The following is a 22,572-nucleotide window of genomic DNA, read 5'->3' as shown; positions in this document are numbered from 1 at the left end:
TATTGGAGATAAAAGACTCATGGACTTTCCTGCCCGTCTGGCTTTGAACTGCAATCCTCAAATCTCAGCCTCCTGAATAGCTAGGATTATAGGCGTGAGTTACCACACCTGGCTAAAATGTGCTTTCTTAAGGCAAGTGTGAGGCCCTGAGTCAATCCCTAGTGCCACCAAAAAAGGGAATAGAAAGTAAGGTAGAAAGATAAATGACAGCTGAAAGCAAGGGAAGAAAGATATCTAGGAGATGGTGGTCATCAGATTATTTGGCCAGCTCTCAGCATTGGTTATTTGGTTGTCACAAAGTTTCTTCACAACTGGCCTGCTAAGAGTTTGTTTGGATCTCATGACAGATGATGCCACAAATGCACCAAGAGAGCTTTGGCCTATCATTTGCATTATGAGACGTTCATTCAAATCACTTTCATTACATTCAAGTTTAAGAAGAGAATGCCTCAGTTTCAGTGTGGTTGTGGAATAGAGTTAGAGAGAATGCTCTTACAACATGGACCACAATTTTTCTTGGTTTTAAATTGTTCATTAGCTGGGTGTCAGTGGCTCACGCCTGTAATCCTAGCTACTCTGGAGGCTGAGATCAGAGGCTCAGGTTTGAAGCCAGCCCAGGCAGGAAAGTCCTTGAGACTCATCTCCAGTTGACCACCAGAAAACTGGAAGTGGCTCTGTGGCTCAAGTGGTAGAACGCTTGCTTTTTGCTGAAGAGCTCATGGACTGTGTCCAGGCCCCATGTCTGACAAAAATAAAAATTAGCCCCATGTCTGACAAAAATAAAAATTAAAAAAAAATCCTCATTAGTGCCGAGGATGGGAGTGTCTGTGTTTCTTGTATCAATAAGATGTCAGGCAAAAAGGTGAAGGGGATGATGGGGCTTGGAAGTTGTCAGCAATCAAATGTCAAAAGTGGAGTTTGACTGTTAATCTCCCTGGCACTTAGGGTGATACATTGCAAGCAGTAATATAGTTAATGAGGAATGTATAGTCAATAAAATGATGAAACTGCCAAATTACTTCAAGGGGAAAAATATCATGTATTAAGTTCAGAAGAAATTAGTTGGGAGACAAAATGGTCAGAAAGCCCAGAAATGAAAATGGAATTCTGGAATGATATGAGTTTGTGTTGTGGTAGCTCTCAAAAGTTTCTAAAGAGCAGAAAGAAAGTAAACTCCCAGCACCTACCCATTTAATACATTTTCAAGGCAAGTTAAGCCTTAAGAAGGTATCTACACTTAAACTTCAAGCTCCATGTATCTTGAATTCCTTTATCTCCCCAGGCTTACTAACTCTTTTGAGGTAAACCAGTTGCCCTGTCTCAAGATGCATTGTCCAATATGGTGACCATTAGCCACGGGTGACTTTAGAGCACTGGGAATGTGCTAAGTGTAGTTTAGTTTTATAGTAAATATAGAACACAAATACATTGACTTTCAGTAGTTTGCCAGGATTGCCATAACAAAGTACTACAAACTGGGGGACGACAAAAGAAACGCATTGAGTCACAGTTATGGAAGCTACAGGTCAGCAGTGTTGGTCTTGTTGAGGACTGTGAGGGAGAAAATTGTGCCGATGCTCTCTCTTTGCTTCTGCTGGTTGCTGACAACCTTGGTTTGTAGAATCATCAATTCAATCTCTTCCATCATATTTCTATGTGTTCATGTCTGTCTCTCTATCCAAACTCATGTTCTGGTAAGAATACCAGTTATACTGGATTAGGACCCACAATAATTTCTTTATTTAAGTTGACCAATGTTCTAGTTCCAAACAAGGCCATATTCACAGACTAGGAGTTGGGACTGTAATACTTTTTGGAGGGGCATGTATCAATACATAATATATCTTACAGACCTAGTATGATAAAATAATACAAAATATGTCACAATTTTTTATTTTACATTGAAATGGGAATACTTTAGAGATATTTGGTTATACAAAATATACTGGTAAACATATTTTATTAAGTTAATTACACTTGTTTCTTCTGACTTTTTTTTTTGCCAGTCCTGGGGCTTGAACTCAGGTCCTGGGCACTGTCTGTGAACTTTTTTTTGCTCAAGGCTAGCACTCTACCACTTGAGCCACAGTGCAACTTCTCGCTTTTTGTTGGTTTGTTTGTTTATGTGGAACTAAGGAATCAACCCAGAGCTTCATTACTGCCTATTGGCTCTGTTGTAAATAAAGTTTTATTGGAATACCGCTATGTTCATATATTAGTGTATTTATTACCTATGGCTTCTTCTGTGCTACAGTGGAGTATTGATTGCTTAGAACCCGAACAGTTGCTGTCTGGCCATATATAGAGAAAGTTAGCCGACATCTGTTTTAGAGCATGACCCTGGTCCTGTCATTGCTCTCCTCTATAGTCTATGGTGTCTCTATAGTCTACTGGTGACTCTCAGCTAGCTTGATCTAACCCTATCATACCTCACCCTTCTCAGTAATCATTAAAGAGTAGGCTCTCTCAGGGAGAGTTTTTTGATTCTTCCTGTAGGGCCTGCATTGCCAAGGCACTGTCCACCATTTGGGCACTGTAAGATATAGTCTTAAGATATAGAGTGACTTGCAATTGATTAGGGAAAAGGAAGAGTGTAGGGAAAGGTGACAGTTTAAGGGAGTTAAACTTGATTAAGCTTCTTTCATCGCCTCATTCCCAATGTGTGAAGGAAAACTCCCACCCAGATTGTTTTAGGTCCCACCCTCAGTCTCTGTAGGGTTGCATAGGTTTGAGCTATTGCCGTTGCTTTTGATAAGTACAGATATCATTTATTGAAAGCTTACAGTGTGCCAGGCCTTTTACTAAAGGCATTATCCAAGGCACTATTTCATGTAATCTTCTCAAGCTGGGGAGGTTAGTACAGTCAGTTCTGCTGTAACTCTTGTTTTGAAAAATGTGAATTTTCTCTAATGTGATTGATGTATTAGGGAACAATTTGAGCATAACATGAACTTCGTGTTTACTTATGCATTATTTCTTCTACCAGAAGCACTAGATGAATAGACATGAACTTAGATGAACCATAGCACATAAGAATACACAAAGCACATGCACACATATATGCACATACACTATGCTTCCAGAGTCTATCAAGGTATGTACTATCCCGCTTGGTAGCCCACTTGGTACTACTCTCATTTTAGATTTCCCCCCTTTACTATGTCACAAGAACTCATACACTCAGACTCTTCCAAAGGGCATTCCCACAACTAAACTTCAGATGTTATTAAAGTAGCACATTTAATGTATAATTTATGTGTAAAACTGTCATACTGATTTTCAAAGCTTTATGTCTATATTTTCTTTTCTTCTTTCACATTATCTTTAAGTAGTTGTATAGGGGGGTTTCAAATCAACATATCAGTTTATGAGTACAAGACATTTTGCTCAATGTGACCACTTTTTCTCTCCTGCCTTGTCCTATTATTTTTGTCAAGTCCCAGGCTTTTTTTTCAATTTAGTTTTATTGTCAAAGTGATATACAAAGAGGTTACAGTTACATGTGTAAAGTAGTGAGTACATTTCTTGGTGAACATTTTTATCCCCAAGTCCCTGTTTTTTAAGATAAAGTTTTTGAATTATTGTGTCTCTAAAGTCATAAACCTATGGCTTTTTATTTTTATTTTTTATTGAGATTAAGTGATTACATAAAATTCACAGTGTTGTGGGATAGTGATACTTAGTGATACTTAGCTAAAGTCACAAATATTCTAACCTTCATGAAGCACATTGTCATTATCGTGGTATAAACCTATGGCTTTTAATGTGAACTTTCCTTAATGTGGTGATTTTTAAAAACACACATGTCACATCATCGAAAAACTTAACTGTACTGTAATTATTTCCATTTTGTAGGAAGTAAGGCTGAAGGCTTGAGAAGCAAAATTTCTTGTTCAAAATCACACAGCTAATGTAATTTTGAAGCTGGAATTTGTATTTATATCTCTATGAGTCTCTAGCTTAAAATTTTAACTACCTTACTCTATTTACAGCTTGTAAAATAAATGATGCTTTTGGCAACCTGTTCTTTTAAAACACACATTCAGAAATGTGGAGAAAGTAGCCAAAAGCATTCAGTTTACTTGGATGCTTTTGCTCTGATTTCTTGTTGTTCAGGGGTTTAAGAACTAGACCTCAGAGTTTTGTTGCTCTCTCCACTTCTGTACTCAGTACTGAAGGGGAGGGGAGGATTGGGAGCCACAAGTGAACAGGAACCTCTTATGGAAAGCTGGAGAGGAAATCGATTCTCTTCTTGCCTGGAGTTGCAAACCTAATGGAAGGATCTGGGCGTCATAGGAGACCATAGAGTGAGTCAGCGAATCAATGCTGCTTTGCTTTTTGAAAGCTAATGTGATGCTGTGATGTGTAATAATAATAGGAATACAACCTGCAGGAATCATAAAATAAGTCCTTAGCATTGACCAAGGCCTTATTAGAGTGGTGTGAGCAGCTTGGGGTCTGTAATTGAAGAGGGAAGTGAAGAAGTCACAGAGGAAAGAGAGAGAGAGAGAGAGAGAGAGAGAGAGAGAGAGAGAGAGAGAGAGAGAGAGAGAGCTGTAGTGGCTTGCCCCTGAATCTTGTACTGCAAGGACTCTGTACACAGACTTCCCCCCCCAACTGTTACACTGGGTGTTGCAATGACATCATCTTGAGCCTATAGGCTTTGAGAGGACGAAAGAGGGGGGACTGAATAAGGGAAGGGGGAGAGGGGTTGTCAAGGAGGCTGAGAGCTCAGGTGACAAAAACAGAACAGAGATTACAACAGGGCTTATATCAAGGTACACCAGAGTCGCAGACTAGGCAGGAAGCTGCAGAAGGGACAGAGTTAAATCTAAGTTCAGTGAGAAAGACTTCTTTCTATTGCAGCTTGGAGGCCAATGGGGTTGCTAAGAGAGAACCAAAGCATATTGTTAGGTAAGGGCTGAATCTTCCTCGAGACACAGGGATGATATCACAGCTAAGAATTTTATAGTCCTTGTTTAAAAATAAAATTATTCATTAAGATATCTGAATATGAAAGTAATAGGCAGTTAGTGAAAGGGATTTGGAACATGAAGGAAAGCAAAAGAAGAAAATACCAATTTCCCCTTGTCCTGCCAGGAATTTGTTTATCCAAATGGGCTCTAAACTGCAATTCTCAGATTTCAACCTCCTGAGAAGCATGGCTATTGAGGGTCTAAGGCACATGTTTTAAAACATTTTTGTATAGGTTAAAATGAAATTATTTGATGGTCTTAAAGGACTGAAAAGAAAACATCCATGAATAAAATGTAGGGGAAAGGGAACAGCATGAGTACTTGCAGGATGAAATATTTTCTAATATGGACAGACAAGGTTTGTTCTTCCAGATTGGGGTGTTTTTAATGGATGGGCCAAAATCAAGATGAAATAATTTCATGAAACTTTCCTGCCATCATCCTTTTCCTTCAGTGTTGATTTTGTTCCGTGTGTGCCTGATATATTCACAGGAAGAAATGAGATTTGTGATGCCACTAACACATTAGTCTGAATGAATTGAATGTGTTAGAAACTCTAGTGTTTAAATTAGGCTCAGGAACTCAGAGAAAGGACTTTCTTTCTTTTTCTTTTTTCGTTGGTCGTGGGGCTTGAACTCTGGGCCTGGGCACTGTCCCTGCGCTCTTCAGCTGAAGGCTAGCGCTTAACCACTTGAGCCACTGTGCCACTTCCGGTTTTCTGGTGGTTAACTAGAGATAAGAGTCTCATGGACTTTCCTGTCCAGGCTGGCTTTGAACCATGATTCTCAGATCTTAGCCTCCTGAGTAGCTAGGATTATAGGCGTGAGTCATGACACCTAGCTAGTTCCATTTTAAATAGGCACCAAGGAACCATATGAGCTGGGAGGGACCCTGTGTGAGGTGGATGAAAAGATGCTCATGACTAAGAAGAAAGTGGTAGGCTAAGCTCATGACTTGTGAGACGGTAAGATGACTCCACCAGAGAGCCACTACTAAGGCAGCTGAAATCCTTTGTCAGCCAATGCCACAATCTCCTTAGTAGTTTACAACACGCTGCTGCTTTCAAAATATGCCTACAAATTCTCTGACAGAATTCCTCCTCCTGCTATGTCTGGATGTAATGACTGCTTTGATCACTAAATTGTAAGATTTCCCAAGGGGAGGCAGGTAAGAACATTTGAGGGCTGGGAAGGTGGCTCAGTGATAGAGCGCTTGCCTTGCATGCATGAGGCCCTGGGTTCGATTCCTCAGCACCACATAAGCAGGAAAAAAAAGCCGGCAGTGGTGCTGTGGCTCATAGTGGTAGAGTGCTAGCCTTGAGGTAAAGAGCTGAGGGACAGCGCCCAGGCCCAGAGTTCAGGCCCCACAACTGGACACCCCCCACCAATAAAAAGAGTATTTGAAGTCCATTATATTCTGCTGGAAGCAGAAGCATTATCTTAGATATCTGATCACCCCCAGGCCACCAATCCATGAGGAAACCCCTATTAAATGAAGGGGCCATATATAAACTCTCTTCTGGACAATCCACTGGAACCTAATTTTCACATCATTCTAGGCCAGGCACCAGACAGAAGTGAATGAGTCTCCAGATTACTCCAGTCCTCAGTTATTCTTCTCAGTTTTCTAGATATTAAGTGATAGAGAAAAGTCTCCACTGCCATGTTCCACCCCTTCCCCCAATTTTGCACCTTGGAAAGTAGGAACATAACAAAATGATAGTTGTTTTCTGCTGTGAAATGTTCTGGGGTGTTTTGTTTACAGCAGTGAGTGGAGAACTGGAAAAGTCCCTTTGGTTTCTTTATGGAGAGTGGATTAGAGGGAACAAGAGTGGGACTGAAGAGTTGCTGCTGTATTGAGGGTGGAAGTCACATTGGGCTGTGAAGTCAGGCTGTGGAAGTTATGTCAAAGGATCTAGTAATGTGTAGGACATAGGAAGAGTGAGAGCAAGAGCAAGAGCGAAATTTCAGGACGACTTTTAGGTTTTAGCTTGAGTAGTGCCTTCAAAGACATAGGAGAAAGTAGGAAGGGACAAGTTGGGGCAGAGATGGAGGGTTGGCAATTTGCAATTTCGACTTGGACTTGTGATGAACTCTTGCAGTTGTCTTGACAAAAGCCTGGGGTTGGTTACTACAAAAGGGAAAGAGCATAAAACAGAGGTCAGATTCAAGAACTTATGTGAGCCAACAGGACTCTAAATCTTGGATTTTTGGGACCTAGAAAAACATCATGAAATAAAAAGCATGATGAACTAGACATAATCTTGTCAACTTGATTAAGTTGGAAAATACCTACATTAGTAAGACATACTTTTGGGTGAATTTGTGAGGGAGTTTTGAAGGAGGCTTAACTAAGGGTGGAGGAAGACCTGCCATGAATGGGGTTGTATGTATGTATAAAAGGGGGAAAACAAGAAAGTCAGCTGATGTCGGAATTCATTCTCTATCTTTCTGTCTCCTTCCCTCTTTCTGTTTTTTATTGTCAAGGTGATGGATAGAGGGGTTACAGTTACATAAGTAAGGTAATAAGGACATTTCTTGTCAAACTTCCCTCATTTTTCTCCTACGTTCTCTCCCCCCATGTCCCAAGTTGTACAGATCATTTCCAACATATTGTCTTGTGAGTATCGCTGTTGCATTGGTTCCCCCTTGTCCTTTCTCTCACCATTCTGTTGTTCCCCTTCCCTTTGCTAATTCAAATAAACACATATAATACCAGGGTATCAAAATCAAACACCGTGACAACAGGGGATAGACCATAGGGGATCTTTCTCTTTCTTTCTCTGCTTCTTGATTAACATGATATGAGCTGCTCTGCTCTGTTCTGCCACACTCTGCCCACTATCATTGACCAAACTCACTAAAAACATATTTTCTTGATTGTTTTTCTTAGGTATTCTGTCATAGAGAAAAAAAACCAAACATACTAGATTTCATCAAAGTTAATAACTTCTCCCTACATTACACCATTCAGAACAGGAGCAGGTAAGGCTAGAAGAAGGTATTCTCAATACATATAGAACAAAATATTTTTATGTAGTTTATATAAGGAATAGTCAAATCTCAATAATGAGTAAATTTGACTAATACTGGACATGTCATTCAAGCAGATACTTCCAAAAGGAGATTGGCAAAATAGACAATCAACATGAGGAAATTGTTTAACATCATTAGTCATAAGGAAATTCAAATTAAAAACTTCATGATACTATTGCATACCCACTAGAATGGTTAAGAAGAAATATTAAAAATACCATATATCAGTAAATCTGTAGGGTCAATTGGAAGAGTCATACACTATTGTTGAGAATGTAAAATGATATAATCACTTTGGGAAAAAAAAAACTTCTGACACTTTCACTATTTAAGTTAGTATACACCTACTCTATGACCCAGAAATATCACTTCTACAATTTGCCCAACAGATATGAAATAGAAGGATACATCCACAAAAATGATCATAAGGAAATGCTTAGAGCATCTTTATTCACAGTAGCCTCCAAATGGGAACATCCCAAGTGTACAGCAGCTGGCAAAGGGACAAATTGTGTTCCAGTCATATAGAGAAGTTCTGCTCAGTGATTAGAAAGAAGAAACAATTGTATAAAGGAATCACTACGGAAGTGCAAGAATCCTTAGCCAAAAGGGTGCATTGCTGCTTATCTTAGCTATGGTAAATAATTCTGCAATGAACATAGTTGTGCTGGCAGCTTTAGTGTTTCTGATCATTTGGGTAAATGCTCAGGAATGGGATTGTTGAATCCTACGGGAGCTGTTTGTTTACCATGGCTAAGATATGGAGCCAGTGGAATCAACCCAGATGCCCCTCAGTAGATGAATGGATCAAGAAATGGATCCTATCTTTCCTCTTTTTCTGAGGAAAATTTCTTGGTGATTAAAGTTACTATCCAAAGAACAAAGGAAGGAGTGACATTGTACCAAAAGAAATGTACTCATTCCCTGACTTATGAAATAGTAACCCCTCTGGACACAGCCTTTATAATAACAATAAAAATGACTATCCACAGCAAAAAAAAAAAAATAGAAAAGAAAATGTGGTACATACTCACAATGGAATTCTATGCTTCCAACAGAAAGACTGACATTTTCCCATTTGTAAGGAAATGGAAAGACTTGGAAAACATTACATTAAGTGAAGCAAGCCAGACCCAAAGAAACGTAAGCTCCATATCTTAGCTATGGTGAATAATATGGAACCAATGCAGAGGACCCTCAGTAGATGAATGGATCAAGAAAATGTGATATATATATACATATATATACATATACACACAATATATAATTCTATGCTTCCATTGGAAAGAATGACACCGCCCCATTTGTTAGGAAATGGAAAGACTTGGAAAAAAGTCATATTAAATGAGACTTGGAAAAAATCATATTAAGTGAAATAAGCCAGCCCCAAAGAAATATAGGTCTCATGGTTTCCTTTATTTTCAATAATTAGAGTAATTCAGGTATTTTCAATAATCTAGGGTAATTTTATCAGATAAGCAGAAAAGTGCAAAAGCTATGTACATATGACCATATAAGATGATGCTAACCGAAATGAACCCCAAGATATGGACACAAGAGGTTTTTCTTTGTTGTTGTTGTTGTTTTTAATTTACTAAGTGATTTTTTTGTTTCTTTTATATCTTCTTCCTCCTGTGGTATATCCCTATTGTCACTGTATTTGATTTTGGTACCCTGCATATTGTATATGCATTTATATAATTTGGAGAGGAGAAGGGGAATAACAAAGTGCTGAAACAAGGTCATATGATGACCCATTGTAACAATGATACTAACAAGACACTATGTTGGAAATGAACTTTACAACTTTGGGAGAGAGTGGAGGAGGTGGGGGAGAGAAGGGATAGTAGGAGAAAAACAAAGGAGGGGGGTAACAATGCTCTACAAGAAATGTACATTACCTTACTCATGTAACTGAAACCCCTCTGTTCAGATCTTTACAATAAAATAAAATAAACAAAACCATAGGCTCCATGGTTTTCCTTATTTGTATATGTCTAGGATAGTCCTAGCAGAGGATCAAAATAGCTCAACAGCTATGTGCATACAGCTGTATAAAATGATGTTAATCAAAATGAACTCCAACATATGGAAACAAGAGGTTTTTAAATGTACTGTGTGAAGTTATTTCTCCCCTCCCACCTTTGGTTTATCCCTTGTTACTATTTTCAATTTTGTTAGCCTGTGTTTTTTTTTTTTTAAATTTAATTTAATTTTATTTGTGAACATACTGTACAGAGGAGTTACAGTTACATGGGCAGGATAATGCGTACATTTCTTACCAAGCATTGCAGCCTCCTCCTTTGTTTATCCTTCACATCCCTTCCCAGCCTCCCCCCTCCCGCCCTAATCCCAATCCTTCTCCTTCCCTCCCTTCCCCCCCTTCCCCCCCCCCCCCCCCGCACCAACATTGTAAAGCTCGTTTTGGACATGACAACTTGTACTTCTCATTGTTGCAACAGGTCCACCTGTATCCTTAAACAACTGGTTTTTCCCCATCTCCTCCACAAGTTATACTGACATCAAATATAGTGAAAGCAGGGGTTATACTGTGGGGGAGGGACATACAAAGCAACAAAGAGATAATCTTATAAATGTGTTAGAAACACATGCATGAAAGAAACAAAAACATTAAAATACACATCTAAGGGTTCATTTTCCTGACATCACATTATCTGACCTTTTCCGCTTGACTCATACATATACTAGATATTGCAAATAAGGGAAACCATGGGACCTACGTTTCTTTGGGCCTGGCTTACTTCACTTAATATAATTTTTTCCAAGTTTTTCCATTTCCTAACAAATGAGGCAATGTCATTCTTTCTGATGGAGGCATAGAATTCCATTGTGTATATAGACCACATTTTCTTGATCCATTCATCTACTGAGGGGCATCTGGGTTGGTTCCATATCTTAGCTATGGTAAATAATGCTAGCCTGTGTTTTGTATATACATTTATCTGATTTGGGGAAGGAAAGGGGAATCACAAAAGAATAAAAACAAAGAATAAATGGTGAACTAATGCAACAACAATACTCACAAGACATTATGTTGGAAATGAACTTTACAATTTGAGGAGGAGCCGAGTGGGGTGGGGGAGGGAAAGTGAGAGAAAATGAAGGAAGAGTTAACAGTGTTTGACGAGAAATGTACTCATTACCTTCCTTATGTACCTGTAACCCCTCTGTGCATCACATTTACAGTAAAATAAAAGAAAAGAAAATAAGTGCATTGTGATGTGATTCCATAGGAATAGGCCATGGTGAAAATAATCAGACCAGTGGCTGCCTTTGAGGATGGGGTGTGTGTGTGTGTGTGTGTGTGTGTGCATGTGTGTTTACTATAACAGAGCCCAAAGGTACTTTCTAAGGTTATTGAAATGTTTGTATGTTAATAAGGGCTTGGGATATACCAAAGTGTGCATTGATTGAAACTCCCCAAATGGTACTCACAGTACTTAAGCATTTCCCAGACTGGGATGTAGTTCAATGATAGAGTGCTTGCCCAGCTTGTGTAAGGCCATTGGTACCATCCCAAGTACTGCCAGAAAAGGTGTATGCATTTCCCTATATAAAGTTTGCCTATCAAAGTAATATCTAAGTAAACAATGGTGACAATATAGGTGTCATGAATGAGACTCACCATGAGAAATGACAAGGAGTGGGACCTGGAGGAGGCCAGGTCCAGTCTTCTCTGAGAGAAGCAGGTTGGATTCACTGTGTCCAACTGACCACTGAAATTCCTTAGTAGAAATCACCATGAAATTAAGTGGTTTCTTTCTGGCAAAAGGATCGGTTTTATTGATCAAGTCAAACAGCTACCTATTGCACATAAGCAAGATCCTAAGATTCCATGGGACAACAAACACTGCTTTTGCTTTGATCTTAAAATACTGGAAGAACTGTGAGAAAATTGATTGTATTTCTGAGGTGGGTAATTTTCCGAGTAGACTTGCATCAGTCTGTTTCTCCTTGGCTCTGCTCCTGTTCTCTTCTCTTCCATTCAGAACAAAGCAGTTTTTAGGCTTCAAACTTGCCTAAGGACTTTTCATTATGATCAGTCCAAACACTGAAAGCTCTCACTGTTGCATAATTATTTTTCAGTAATTAGCAGGGCTGGGGCATATAAAAATCAGATGCAATATCTGTTGCTTAATAGTATGACTGCTTTATTTGAAACTCCTCTCCATTCAAAAAGCTCATAGCCCTGCAGATAGTTAATACAAAAGCAACAGAAACAGTGTTCTGACAAATAGATGGGCTTAAAGACACACAATCAAGGAGAAATTAGGGAAAATGCAACTTGTGTAAGGGCAACCCTGTTTATATTTGAGTTGATTAATTTTTTTTTGCTGTGGTCTAAGATATTCTTTTTGAAGTATGCTTTTTTTTTTCTCCTGTTGGTTTCTGCAGAGAAACCAAGAAACCAAAGAATCGAGTGATGGGATACTAAGATTCCTGGGTTATGCAAGGATGATTCTAGAGGGCTGACTGGTGGATGTCAGACCGGAGTCAGCAGAAGCTGCAAGTCCAGGAAGGAGCTCCTGGGTAAATGCCTGGGTTTCTGGTAAATGCCTGGGTTTCTGGTGAATGCCAAGGTATGTGCCTGGTACCACTGGGCATTTCTCCTTCCCTGCAGCACTGGAAAGTCACCAGTTTTACTGAAGAGATCAAAGGACTTGCCTCAAAAGTTCTGCATGTGAATGAGCCAATGGCCATGTTCCTTCTGATGTGACTGTTCTGATAGCTTCTCTGTGTCTTATCACGGACTCTCTTTCTTCTTTAGAAATATAATGGTAAATATTGGTACACCAGGATCTAGAGAGAGCGCTGGGTTTTAGGCTTGGGCCTCTGACCAGTTATAACACTGAAGCACGTTGTGAATGACATGTTTTAATCCCACCATTTAGGAAGTAGAGAGGGTGGAGGCTGTCTTGCCTACCCTCCTCCCAGGATTATTGTGAGGAGAACCATGCAATAATGTGTGTCAAAGTGCTTCATAAGCATGTAGTGTACATAGTATAGTATACATACTATGCTATATAGCTAGGATGATTTCTGTGAAATGCTGGTCTCATACAGGCATTGTCCAATGGCATTAGGCTAATAGTCGATTATTCATGCTGGAAGTAGACATAAATACGTGTGTGGAGTGTAGATGGAATGAAATCAGTTAACTGTGACTTAAGCTGATTGCCATTCCATATACATCTGTGAGCTTTTACCCCAGGAAGAGTAAAAGTGATCCCATGATCAGATGGGCCCTACGATTAAATGGCCAACAGCCAAATAGCTGCCAGTTATTTGTTTATATGTGGTAAAGGATTCGTGCTACATACATCTTCCACTCCATCTCTCTTGTGTGTGTTGGCAGAAATGCAATTTAGTCCTGGGAAGTAGTGAAGACATTTAGAAGCATGCATGTTGAGTGGAAGGTGTCTGACACCTGGGAAAAGTAAGATCGGCAATGAGAAGAATGGGTGAACCTAGTTCTATGTCAATAGATTTGGGGTACTATAACCCAGGTCAACTGGGAGATGGGGTTGGTTTCTGGTTGACCAATCACTTGTTTTATAGGAACTACATGTATGAATGACATGTGTAAATGGGTAAGAATGCAGCAAACTCTACTTCTTGCTCAATTAAATCCTATAAAGTCAAGTGTACTGTGGTTAAGCCAAGTAAAAATTGCTCAGCTTTGGGCTGGGAAGGTGGCTTTGTGATAGAGTGCTTGCCTCGCATGCATGAGGCCCTGGGTTTGATTCCTCAGCACCACATAAGCAGAAAAAAGCCATAAGTGGTGCTGTGGCTCAAGTGGTAGGGTGCTAGCTTTGAGCTGAAGAGCTAAGGGACATCGCCCAGGCCCAGAGTTCAGGCCCCACGACCAACAAAACAAAACAAAATGCTCATCTTCTCTCAGCAGCTATATGAGCTTAGGTTATTTCTAAGTTTTCTATAATACCACCATATATTTATGAATTGCTTTATAGTCCGTGTGCACTGTAGGGAACTCCACAGTGTTCCCTCTTCTCATCTTGATCTTGGGTGTCATAATCGACTTGAACAGTAGGTCTTGTAATTTTCTGTATACCACTCGCAAGAAATAGTGCAGAGGGCTAATGTGAGCTGCCACAAGGTCCTAACAGCAAGAACGGAGAAGACTTGGGACTCGAAGCCAGGCAAAGTGGCAGAGACAAGGATCCTGGGGAACAGTGTAAAGAACAAACCAACTTCAGCTATATCACCACAGGCTGTGACAAAGATATTTTGGTGCTTAAGAAGAGTACATTTTTTCCTAAAGAAAGAATATTTGTGATTTAGACACTTAGGTCAATTCTACTGTTCTTCCAAGGAATGTGACTAAGAGTTCATTCTTATACATTCACTGCAGTGTAGGGATAACCTAAGTCACTCCATTCCCCACCCCCCCCCTGCCTCCTTGCTGGACCTCGTCTTGTTTAAAAAGTGGGTATGAGTTTAGAATCATTAGAAAATCAGAAAACTTGGTTATGGCTGTTGCTATGTGTTTCTACTGCTCCATGAAGCGTCTGGGACTGTCCCCCAAATGGGAGAAAGGAGCCAAGCTGAGTGCTTCTTTCAGCCAGTTAAATTTCATCCTCAGTAAGTAACTGAATAGCTTCTGTGCAAGTAATGGGAGAAAGGCTTGCAGAGTATATTTCTGAATTGACACGGAACAATGGTATTAACAATGACATCAGGCACACTGAGAAATCTTCTAGTAGGGATAAAAGACTGAGACTCGACTCATTTCCTATTGACTTTACAGAACACAGACACACACCTGCTCCATGGTTCTAAATAGGTTACAGGCTAGGAATGGATTTCGGAACTGTCGCATAATCATCAAAACTTCAAGTCACAGTGTGTATTCAGCATCCCTCTCAGGCCTGTCTCTGTAGCCATTACTCACCAAGTTCAATCTTAAGATTGTTTTATGCCCTGAAGGAGTGGTGCATGGGGAATTAGCAGCAATGTCAGTGCAGGGTATGGAACTGGTGAAGCATTTGACCTAAGCAAGAATTAGATCTCTGCTATACTACAAAGGAAAGCAATTGTCTAACCAAGTCTGCCAGTGCTACAGGAGAATCTATGAGCAGCGTTTATGACTTGACTTGGGGACGGCTGAAAAGTATGGGAATGTCATTAGAAGCTCTCTCACAATTTGGATTTTGAACCTAGTGTCTCATTTTGAAAAGAGGTACATGGAAGAAAGTCTTTTAGTCTCAGGTAGTGCCAGACAAGCTCAGGTGAGATGACTTTTGGTCCAACCTCGTATTTCCACGAACCTAAGCAGCAGCAAATGCACCCTTGGTCCAAGGGGCTATGTTCATATGCTGTGATTCATCCACGGCAGGCAATATGCCATACTAGCAACGAAAAGTGGCAACCTGAGAATAGTCTTTGTGTGGCTGGCAGTCTGCCAAGAGCTGGGGACAATGCAAAATTCTCATCAAGTTGACTTTTCTTGCAGGCCACCAAGAAATGCTGCATTTACTAAGGATTAAGAGTTTCTAGGAGACGAAAATAATATGACAGAGGAAGAAGGATTGGCTTCTATAACCTGCCATTCAGTGGCATCCTATTTCTAGTTAGATGCAAGGAATGTCAAATGCATTTAGCGTTGTAATGCCATATTGTTAAATCATTGCTAGATGCAGATGGATACCAATTAATGGGCAAATAGGCAATCAGACAGGTAACATTTACAGACACCGCTTTCTAGCAGTGCTTATGCTATTCCACTGGCTTAAAAAATGATTGGGACATTGGTTGTGTGTGCAGGTTACATGTGAAGCAATTTTTTGTGTCCCTTGAGGAATGTTAAAAACTAAGCCAGAGCAAAAGAATGACTAAAAACCTGTTAAAGGCTTGCATACTCACAAGCGCGAATCAAGGCTATTTTCATATGACTTGTTTTCATGAAGGCAGCCCAGCAAGAGGCAAAGCCCTGGGGAAGAAATCGAGCAATTCTAGCTCATATGAGATTGTGAATTCTATTCACAAGTAAGAATATTCCAACGTATTAAGTGGATAATGTTATTTTCATACCAGCACCTCAGTTGGGTATCTCAGATGGGTCTCACTTGAATTTGGTATCTTACAAACATAAGGTTGAAGACAGCCACAAAGACTGTTATCTCATAGCAGTGCAGTTAGACCAGAGTCCTGATCTGTGGGGGATACTTGATATGGCTATCAGAGGATGGGGTGAAGTGTGGGAGGCTGGAAACGAAAGAAGAAGGAGGCAACAAGGCTCAGGAGCCCTGAGAGCACTCAATAAATTGCCAAGAATAGTGCTCCCTAGATTATTCAGGGTGAGATTTTCAATGGAATCTAAGGGCAAATACTTGAGTTCCCTGGTGCTTCTGACAAATGACTCAATTCACTGTTTACTTTCCTTGAAAACAAGATCATGAAACATTTTTTTCTCCATTGCTTGTTGACTACAGTGCTCCAAGGCATTTCAAAGGCAATATATAATCCAGGGGATGCAACATGGCATTTAATTACAGCATCGGTTCCCTTCCGAAGGGCTTTTGTTCACTTGCATACTCGTTCAAGGGCTAGCCATAGGTTGCCTATTTTGTACTGAGGCCATTTTGAAGAACTTCCAGTTCAGCTTCTTTCTGCCATGTCAATATGCAAGAAGTCTCATTGTTTAGGCCAGGGATGTGAGTTTGGTTATAAAATCCTTTGCACCAAAATAATATGCCCTTTGTGGAACTCAAATACAAAAAGCTGGACACTTAATGAGAGTGTTAAATTAAAGTGATGTGCTATTTGCATGAAGGTAATTGATCCATGAAACATATTTCTTAGTTAGCAATGTGGTTTGGTACATCCAGGTTATGTTGAGATGATTACTTCCTGGGAAATAAATATGCAAGAATATTTTATCAGTAGGAGCAGGAAAGACAGCTTGAAGTATGCATTTAGAGGTACAGTAGTGGAAAAGACGATCAAGTGGCAGGGGATTTGCCAGTGCCTGTTTATCTCCAAGAGGACACCTGGTAAAGATGCTTCCTCTTTCATCTCACAGATATACATCAGCTAGAGTAGGAATAGAGTCTTTTTTTTATTGTGAAAATACTGTACAGAGGGGTTACAATTACATGGGCAAGATAGTGAGTACATTTCTTATCAAGCATTGTAGCCTCCTCCTTTGTTTACCCTTCCCATCCCTTCCCAGCCTCCCCTCCCCCCCCCCCCCCCCCCCCCCGGCCCCGTCCAATCCTCCCCACCCCCCCCACCAAAGTTGTAAAGTTCATTTTCAACGTGACAACTTGTATTTCTCATTGTTGCAACGGGTCCACCTGTATCCTTAGGAATAGAGTCTTATACCAGCAATTAATTTATCCCTGGAGAAAACAATTGCAACAGACAGAGAGTTATGGAGAGTAGTTTGTTTTCTGACTCATTGAGAATAACCTCCTGGGAGCCAGGTGAATTCCTGCCATTTTAAATGAAAGATCAAATGACAACTTGTTTCTACTAATATCACATCCAGAATTCAAAAATGTCTGCAGAAAAAAGCAAATTGGGAGGGTGGATTTTAAGGGAAATGTTTGTTTTCTAGTTCAGGGTGGAACTTGTTGATTGCTTGCTGCCTGTTTACCATGAAAGTTTGAAAAGGCTGACCAGATGCTAGAGACAGGGGAGGGGGAAAGAAATCTAATTGTTATTTTGCATTCATAGCCTGTTGTCACATGTTCCTTTGAATCTCCTCAGTGGTGACAAATCCCTGTCCTCTGAGAATAGGCTCCATTTGAACAAACAGCTAGAAGTCATTAAAGCCCACATTGGTGAATAGAGTGGGTGATCATGCTTGGCAATGAATGGTTTGGATTGAGAATTGGTAAGGACACAGATTTGCTTGTGTAGATTAAAAGTGAGCTTTAGTGGTAGTTCTGTCAAAAAGAGAAACATTGGTGGCTCACACCTGTAAATCTACTCAGGCAGCTGAGATCTGAGGGTCACGACTCAGAGTCAGCCCAAGTAGGAAATGAGTCCATAAGACTCTTATCTGTTATTAACCACCAAAAATCAGAAGTAGCGTTGTGGCTCAAGTGGTAGAGCATTATCCTTAAGGTGGAAAAACTTGAAGGACAACACCCAGGTCTTGAGTTCAAGATATAACACTAGCATGCACACACACACACACACACACACACACACACACACACACAGAGTCTCTCTCTCTCTCTCACTCACACACCATCTGGAGACGCAGAAAGTTTGGTACAATGTTATGGCATTGGAATCAGTGTTTGTCCTCCCATGGGTGCAACTCCGTGTCATCAATCACTTGGATAGAAATTTCTGGTGGTTGGCTGAAAACTGGCAACTATATTTTAGCTTTAAGTCATTGATTGCAGTATTTGGATTATAACGCCCAGCATTCTTTACAATGTTCCCTATCTCTTTGTAGTAGTAAGAAGGGTCAGGCAGACCTAATCCCATTTCCTGTTGTGTTTTGTCTCATTTGTTCTGTGCCCTAGCTTTTGATTTAATTTTCTCCCTCTGTCAATTGGGTAATAACAGTACCTTCTTGACAATACTTTGCATGAATATTAAAGAAGGCCATATAAATTAAAAAAATGTTTAATACCATACCCTGCATACATCTGAGCTTCAATAAATTGTAGTCACCATCATTCTACCTCATCATTCTCATCACTACCATCATTATCACCATCATCGTCACTATGATCATGAATATCAGCATCATCTTCATCATCACCACCATCATATTTATTGCCATCATAATCACCATCATCATCACCACTGCTACTACTATGATGCAGATATCCAATGGCTGAGTACTGACTAAAGGACTATTTTGTCAGCAGTCACTTAGAGGAGGAATTGGGATTGGGGGAGGTAAAGAAGAGAAGACGGCAAGGTCATGGGCACACAACAAGTCTCGGGGCATTGTGAGGACAGAATCAAGGTGATCTTGGCTTTCCCATCTCCATCTGTTCTGGGCTTTCTTCCATTTTTATCAGATTGTGTTCAGTTTTCAGGGAAGTTAGTAATGAGAGATTTATTTAGAGTTTATTATGCAAATGATTATGGGTCAAAAAACCATATTGATGTTCTCCTCCATTAGGCTAGAAATATTTAAAACAATTATACAATTAACTGCCTTGTATATACACACATTATAATGCACTGAAACATCTCAGATAGGCCAGAAATCATTACACAGAAACAATCAAGCCAAAAATCCCAACAAAAGCCAGGGTCAATAAAGTGAAATGTTATCAGAGCCCTATTTTCTCTCTTTCCAAAGTAGTCTATTGGAAAGTGATTAGTAAGGAAATGCTTGTTTCAAGCCAGGCCCTGCTGGCTCATGCCTGGAATCCAAGCTACTCAGGAAGCTGAGATCTGAGGATCAAGGTTCAAAGCCAGCCTGGGCAGGAAAGTTCGTGAGACTCTTATCTGCAATAAACCACTAGAAAACTGGAAGTGGTACTGTGGCTCAAGCGGTAGAGCGCTTGCCTTATGCTGAAGAGCTGAGGGATAGCGCTCAGGCCCAGAGTTCAGGCCCCACAACCAACAAAAAAAATGCTTGTTTCATGCTCTTACATCTCCATATCTCCTACCCAGAAGCAAAACTCATTAGTAACATCATAAATATGAGGATACAGAAGCTATACTAATGGAAGAGAACCACGTATGTTGAGAGAAGTTTTCGTTTGAGATGAAAGGTATTCTGTAAAACGCTTAAACCTATTGTACTTAAACTACCCCACAATGCCTCACTAGTTGCTGTATAATCTGCATCTTTCAACTAGTTTTTCCTTTTTCTTGAGACAAGGTCTTGCTCTATAGCCCAGGCTAGTTCAACATCATGAATTCTACCACTACAGTCTCCTTAGTGCTGTGCCACCATATCTGGTCTTGTAACTAATTGTGATAAACACATAAGATCAAACTTTCCATTTTAAGCATTTGAAGTGAACAGTTTGGTAGTGCTAGGCATATTTACACAGTCATAAGACAGATCTCTAGAAAATTGACATCTTGAGAGCTGTCAACTCCTATCCTTGTAATACCTGACAACTAATCTACTTTCTGTCTCTGTATGTTTGCTTATATGAGCGACTCTAGGCTCCTTACATAATCATAAAGTATTTGTTTGTTGATGACCGGCTGTCCTTGTCTACCTACATGACAGGATTTTCTTCTTTTCCAGCACTGAATAATATTTCATTGGATACATTTGTCATATTTAAAAATTATTATAATATATTATTGTCTTTAAGTAGTTGTACAAATGGGCTGACACTCAACAAAGTAGTTTATGAATATAATACATTTTGATCAGTGTCACCCTGTCATATTTGTTCATCTCTTTTTCTGTGGATGGATAATATTTTTTCATCTTTTTTTTTTGGGGAGGGGGGTCCAGTCGTGGGCCTGAACTCTGGGCCTGGGCACTGTCCCTCAGCTCTTCAGCTCAAGGCTAGTACTCTACCACTTGAGCCACAGCGCCACTTCTGGCTTTTTTTTTCTGCTTATGTGGTGCTGAGGAATCGAACCCACGGCCTCATGCATGCAAGGCAAGCGCTCTACCACTGAGCCACCTTCCCAGCCCTTTTTTTCATCTTGGGTCTTTTTTCAATGTTCCTACCTTACATTCCTACACAACATAACACATTAAAAGAAACAAAGGATCCTGAATGAAAATGAGGAAATCACAGTATAAGGATAGGCAAAAAGAGGGAAGAGAAAATAATGTTTTTATTTATCAGAATTCCTGCCTGCTAATGAGAACCAGAAGTCAAAAAAATGTCAGGCTCTGAATTTCCTTCGAATCTCAATGTTCATAGACAATTCAGCCCTTGTTTACTACTAACAGAGCTTCTAGAAAATACCAAACAGGTCTTCAATGTGAGCAAGGTTGAGTTTATCCATAATATGATGGAAAAACAATGTGTGTTGAAAACATGTAGCGTGATGACTAATGGCACAAGAAGCTCAGAAAATGGTGAATAAAATGAATACATACTATAAATGTTTTCATGCATGTGGATTGTGTGTCTTCTATGCCCTATGATCGTTCAGCATAAAACAATTGGCCAGTTGGCCAGGATGAAAAATATGAATCAACATAGTCATCATTTTTTTGTCTGAGTCAAAATCTATTATTTTGTCAACAGAATTGATGAAGATTGTGCATTCATGAACTTTTGGCCATCACTTTTGCTTTGGCAGGACTACAGAAGACTTAGAAAGGAAAATCAGGCTGGGTGCCAATGGTTCACGCCTGTAATCTTAGCTACTCATGCGGTTGAGATAAGACTATCTAAATATGAAGCCAGTCCAGACAAGTCCCTGTAAGACACATTTTTTTAAATTTAATTTTATTGTAAGGTCATGTACAGAGGGGTTACTGTTACATAAGTAATGTAGTGAGTGCATTTCTTGTTGAACATTGTTACCCACTCCCTCATTTTTCTCCCGCTTTACCTCTCCCTCAAATCCCTGCCCCCGCCGCTTCCCCTAAGTTGTAAAGTTCATTTCCAACATAGCTTCTTGTGAGTATTGCTGCTGTATTGCTTCACCCTTTGTCCTTTGCCCCATGTGATTCATCTCCAATAGACCACTCAAAAATCAAGAGTGGCACTGTGGCTCAAAGTGGTAGAGTGCTAGCCTTGAGTAAAAGAAGGAATAGTGCCCAGGCCCTGAGTTCAAAACCCGCAATCCTCAAAAAACAAAAAAGGAGAATCAGTTTATAATGTATGAAAGAAAACATATGGAGGCAGCCTTTCATTTAGCAAATGTTCTTCCAGGGTGAGAACTTAGGACGCTAAGGGTGTGTGTTTATAACTATCAAGCAAGTGCTGGATTTACTAGTACTTGGTATTGGCTGCAAGCAAGGATTTGGAATTACCTTATTGGAGTTCACGGTAGATGATTTTCTGGCTACTTCTTGGGACAAATCAGGGTTGGAGGTTGGCTTTTGTGGTCAAGCTGTTGTCATGGTACTTGTAATGGACAGCTCCCATAACATGAAGCTCTCCAGCATCTCAAATGAGTCAGATTCCTTGTACATTCTGAGTCATTCAAATCAGCACAATCAAACTAGGAAGAAAGGTGCTACCATTATCTTCATTTTATTTATTTATTTATTTATTTTTGTCAGTCATAGGGCCTGAACTCTGGGCCTGGATGTTGTCTCTCAGCTCTTCAGCTCAAGACTAGCGCTCTACCACTTGCGCCACAGCGCCACTTACAGCTTTTTTTTTTCTGCTTATGTGGTGCTGAGGAATTGAACTCAGGGCCTCATGCATGCAAGGCAAGCACTCTACCACTGAGCCACTTTCCCAGCCCCATGATCTTCATTTTAAAGTGAAGGAAACTGAACTGGGCATTGGTGGTTCATGCCTGTAATCCTAGCTACTCAGGAGGCTCACATCTGTGTGTCCTGGTTCAAAACTAACCCAGCCAGAAAAGCGTGTGAGACACTTAGCTTCAATTACTGCCCAAAAGGCTAGAAATGGAGCTGTGGCTCAATGTGATTGAGCACT

The sequence above is a fragment of the Dipodomys spectabilis genome, unplaced genomic scaffold (genome assembly GCF_019054845.1).
Source record: "Dipodomys spectabilis isolate Male_0828 unplaced genomic scaffold, ASM1905484v1 ptg000414l, whole genome shotgun sequence".
NCBI classification, from domain to species: domain Eukaryota; kingdom Metazoa; phylum Chordata; class Mammalia; order Rodentia; family Heteromyidae; genus Dipodomys; species Dipodomys spectabilis.
Note: the sequence above shows the minus strand (reverse complement) of the source record.